The sequence below is a fragment of the Nyctereutes procyonoides genome, unplaced genomic scaffold (genome assembly GCF_905146905.1).
Source record: "Nyctereutes procyonoides isolate TBG_1078 unplaced genomic scaffold, NYPRO_anot_genome, whole genome shotgun sequence".
NCBI classification, from domain to species: Eukaryota; Metazoa; Chordata; class Mammalia; order Carnivora; family Canidae; genus Nyctereutes; species Nyctereutes procyonoides.
In genome coordinates, this window is record NW_026575043.1 from 6,355,538 (window position 1) to 6,360,859 (window position 5,322).

A 5,322-nucleotide genomic window follows, 5' to 3' on the forward strand; every position below is an offset into this window, starting at 1 on the left:
AAATTGGCCTCTGAAAATATGAAGCTGACTGCAATTCCAGAAAGGTTTGTGAGGCAGACACAGTTCAGCAGATCATTTGAGAAGGCTGCAGTTAACATGTCGCCATGGGGCCCACCCTGGCCAGGCCGTCCCAACCAGGGGTATTTGTGAGAGAGGATGGTAATTGCTCTTGGATGTTAACTCCTGTCCTCTGCTTCCTCTCAACAGCCTTGTATTGATTTATTGTCTGGATATTTGTCTAAACCCTAAAGCTATTTATCTTTTCACCAGGGTAACAACTTTTGTCTGTATCTAATCTACTACATAAAATAGAACTTTTTACTTTTCCCTTAAACTGACTTCTTTAAGCTTCAAAAAGATTCTGGGATTTGGAAGACACGTTCTTACACAGATTTTTCCTTACCTTTCATGACTTTATGGACTTTCACCAGCGCCCCTCAACTCTGGTCTTTTATTGCCCTTCCTTTCATCCTGGCAAGCATCTAGATAGAGGTGGGAGGGATGGTAAACTATGAGGGGACATGGAAGGGGAGACCCTTTTTAGGGGGCTAGGGGGGAGGATGAAGACCTGAGGGATTGGCTATAGCACAAGGTAAGGGCTGCTGGTAAATTACCAGCAGTAACTCGGAAGAAAGTTCTACATGTGGATTGATTTGGCCTTTTTGAGTGGTATGCACGTGAAAGAGGTACAGGCTAAACCTATGGCTACACGTGCCAATAGGATTAAAAACAGTCTTGCCATGATAAAACCTTTCTAAGTCATATACATTAAAACCTCGTTGGCCAAAAAGGCCCCATAGTGTATGGTTCCATCTACATGAAATATCAAGAATAGGTAAATCCATAGAGATGGAAAGCAGATTAGTGGTTGCCAAGGGCTGAGGTGAATTGGGGAATGGGAATGACTGCTTAATAGGTGTGGGGTTTCCAGAATGGGGAAAATTAATAAGGCAGGAAACAACAAATGTTGGAGAGGATGCGGAGAAAAGGGAACCCTCTTACACTGTTGGTGGGAATGTGAACTGGTGCAGCCACTCTGGAAAACTGTGTGGAGGTTCCTCAAAGAATTAAAAATAGACCTGCCCTACGACCCAGCAATTGCACTGTTAGGGATTTACCCCGAAGATTCAGATGCAATGAAACGCCGGGGCACCTGCACCCCGATGTTTCTAGCAGCCATGTCCACAATAGCCAAACTGTGGAGGGAGCCTCGGTGTCCATCGAAAGATGAATGGATAAAGAAGATGTGGTTTATGTATACAATGGAATATTCCTCAGCCATTAGAAACGACAAATACCCACCATTTGCTTCAACGTGGATGGAACTGGAGGGTATTATGCTGAGTGAAGTAAGTCAATCGGAGAAGGACAAACAGTGTATGTTCTCACTCATTTGGGGAATATGAATAATAGTGAAAGGGAATATAAGGGAAGGGAGAAGAAATGTGTGGGAGATATCAGAAAGGGACACAGAACATAAAGACTTCTAACTCTGGGAAATGAACTAGGGGTGGTGGAGGGGGAGGAGGGCGGGGGGTGGGGGTGAATGGGTGACGGGCACGGAGGGGGACACTTGACGGGATGAGCACTGGGTGTTATTCTGTATGTTGGTAAATTGAACACCAATAAAAATTAATTTATAAAAAAAATAAAAATAAAAATAAAAAAAAAGAGAGTACTTCAGTCTGAAGACGGTAAAAGTTTATAAAAGTAGAAAATACATTAGTATCTGCCACTATCAGGTTCATATCTATCACCTTAAATAATAAAAATAAAGAGGTAGTAGGACCTTAAAACAAAAAAAAATAGGTGTGGGGTTTCCTTTTGGGCTGATAAAATGCTTAGAAGCTGGAAGGAGGTGATGATGTCACAATATTATGAATGTACAAAATGCCACTGAACTACAGACTTTAACATAGTTGATTCTATATGATGTGAATTTTAACTTGCTAAATTATAACCCTGTTGCACGCACGCGCGTGCGTGTGTGTATTCAATTTAACAAATATTTGAGTGTGGACAATGTGTGGACCACTTTGCAACTACTAGAGATTCATCAGCGAGAAAGAAAAACTTACTTCAGTCCTTGTGGAGTTTTTATAAATTAACCATGAAATCATCATGCAGTATGAGAAACACTATAACAGGGAAGCACAGATGCTTCACCCCGATTTATTTTTTTCTCTCTTTTTTTTTTATTGGAGTTCAATTTGTCAACATTTAGCATAACACCCAGTGCTCATCCTGCCAAGTGCCCCCATCAGTGCCCATCACCCAGTCACCCCAAGCCCCCGCCCACCGCTCTTTCCACTACTCCTTGTTCATTTCCCAGAGTTAGGAGTCTCTCATGTTTTGTCACCCTCACTGATATTTTCACTCATTTTCTCTTCTTTCCCTTTATTCCTTCACTAATTTTTATATTCCCTAAATGAATGAGACCATATAACCCTCCAGTTCCATCCACGTCGAAGCAAATGGTGCGTATTTGTAATTTCTAATGGCTGAGGAATATTCCATTGTATACATAAACCACATCTTCTTCATCCATTCATCTTTTGATGGACACTGAGGCTCCTTCCACAGTTTGGCTATTGTGGACATGGCTGCTAGAAACATCAGGGTGCAGGTGTCCCGGCGTTTCATTGCATCTGAATCTTTGGGGTAAATCCCCAGCAGTGCAATTGCTGGGTCCTAGGGTAGCTCTATTTTTAACTCTTTGAGGAACCTCCACACAGTTTTCCAGAGTGGCTGCACCAGTTCACATTCCCACCAACAGTGCAAGAGGGTTCCCCTTTCTCCGCATCCTCTCCAACATTTGTGGTTTCCTGTCTTAATTTTCCCCATTCTCACTGGTGTGAGGTGGTATCTCATTGTGGTTTTGATTTGTATTTCCCTGATGGCAAGTGATGCAGAGCATTTTCTCATGTGCATGTTGGCCGTGTCTATGTCTTCCTCTGTGAGATTTCTCTTCATGTCTTTTGCCCATTTCACGATTGGATTCTTTGTTTCTTTGCTGTTGAGTTTAATAAGTTCTTTATAGATCTTGGATACTATCCCTCTATCTGATACATCATTTGCAAATATCTTCTCCCATAATGTAGGTTGTCTTTTAGTTTTGTTGACTGTATCCTTTGCTGTGCAGAAGCTTCTTATCTTGATGAAGTCCCAATAATTCATTTTTGCTTTTGTTTCTCTTGCCTTCATGGAAGTATCTTGCAAGAAGTTGCTATGGCCAAGTTCAAAAAGGGTGTTGCCTGTGTTCTCCTCTAGGATTTTGATGGAATCTTGTCTCACATTTAGATCTTTCATCCATTTTGAGTTTATCTTTGTGTATGGTGCAAGAGAGTGGTCTAGTTTCATTCTTCTGCATGTGGATGTCCAATTTTCCCAGCACCATTTATTGAAGAGACTGTTTTTATTTTCCAGTGGATAGTCTTTCCTGCTTTGTTGAATATTAGTTGGCCATAAAGTTGAGGGTCCACTTCTGGATTCTCTATTCTGTTCCATTGATCTATGTGTCTGTTTTTGTGCCAGTACCACACTGTCTTGATGACCACAGCTTTGTAGTACAACCTGAAATCTCCTCACCCCAATTTAGAGGGTCATGGAAGGTTTCCTACAAAACCAACATGTAAATGGAATAGAAAGTCACCATTCAGTTCACAGATGTGGATTAAGCACCCAGAATATATCAGCGATCGATTCAGGCCCTAGGGGTACAGCAGCAAATGAAACAAAGTTGTTTCCCTCAGAATCCTCCCATCCCCGTGTGAGACAAAAGGAAACAATTGAACATAACAGTATACATGATAAAGGCCTTGGAGAAAAATAATTATAGGGAAGGCGATGGAACATTGTGTGTGGAAAGGTCCACATGCTGCTAGACAGTTGGGTCAAGGCCTTACTCACTGGCAAGCTGCCATTTGAGCAGAAACCCCAAGCTAGTGAAGGAGGAAGCCACATGTTGCTCTCTGGGGAAATGGCAGTCTGAGCAGAGCAGCGCGGGTACAAAACCCAGATGCAGAAATCTTCGAGAGCTTGCAGGAAAACCAGGAGAGTGGTGGGCCTGGAACCCAGTGAGGGAGAGGAAGAGGATGGAAATGCAGGTGGAAGGATCACTATGGCCTTCTTATCCATACAACATTGATTTGACTCTAAGACAGGAAGATTTTGGAAAATTTTAAGCAGAGCAGCAATTTTAAAGGGATTCCTCTAACTACTATGCCAAGAATATTGATACCAAGGGCACTAGTGAGGAAGTGCAAAGGCAGTTAAGAAGCTGTTGCATTTAGGGGCGCCCGGCTGGTTCAGTCAATGGAGCATGTGACTCTGGATCTTGGGGTTGAGAGTTCCAGTCCCACGTGGGGTGTAGAGATTACTTAACGGTAAGATCTTTTAGAAAAAGAAAAAAGAAAGAAGAAAGAAGCTGTTGCATTTAACTGGGCAAGAGACAAAGGGTGGTTTGGGCCAGATACAAACACAAAGGTAATAAGAAATAATTAGATTCTGGATAGATGTTCTTTAAAGTTGGAACCAACAGTTCTGCTGATGGATTGGATGTACTTAAGTAGGAGATGGGATGACACCAAGGTTTTTGGCCTTATTGAACAAGGTTGGGGGGGGGTGGAGTTGACATTTGCTGAGATGTGTAAGACTGCAGGAAGAATAGGTTTGCTAGATGGGAACCAGGAATTAAGGTTCTGGACATGCTGGATCTGAGATGTCTATGGTATTTCAAAGTAGTGATACTGAATAAGAAGCAAGGGTTCAGGTAGAAGTCTGGACTGAGAGACATCACCAAGCAGATGGTATTTAAGCCAGGAAACTGAATGAGATCACCTTAGCTGCGAGTTACCCAATGCTTGAGAGTCAAGCAAGTCTTACACTATGCAGATCATTTATGTGGGGAGGGAAGCAGTCATTACAAAGTTTTTCACCAGACATCTCAAAAATGGTTCAGGGAAGAATCAATGCATTTGTACAGACAGGAAAGACAGCCTGTCTCCAAAGACAGTTAGGAACTGGTTTAAAAGGGAGAGGCCTGGCAGTCATTGATCACACCTTGTTGGTTGTATCACCCCCTCTATTCTACAGGTTTCAGGGAAATTGGGTTCTTCACAATAGCAGCATCCCCGCTCAAGAAAGTTGGAAGCACAGAATGGATTGCCTATGAATTCGTCCATTTACTCCATTTCATTGTTTTGAATAGACACGTGTAGTAGGACAGTTGAAGGAACTCCTCAGAATATATAGCATGAGAATTTTTAACCAACAAGACCTTTTCTTTTTCATTCTTTTCAATGAGCAGAACAGTATGGAATA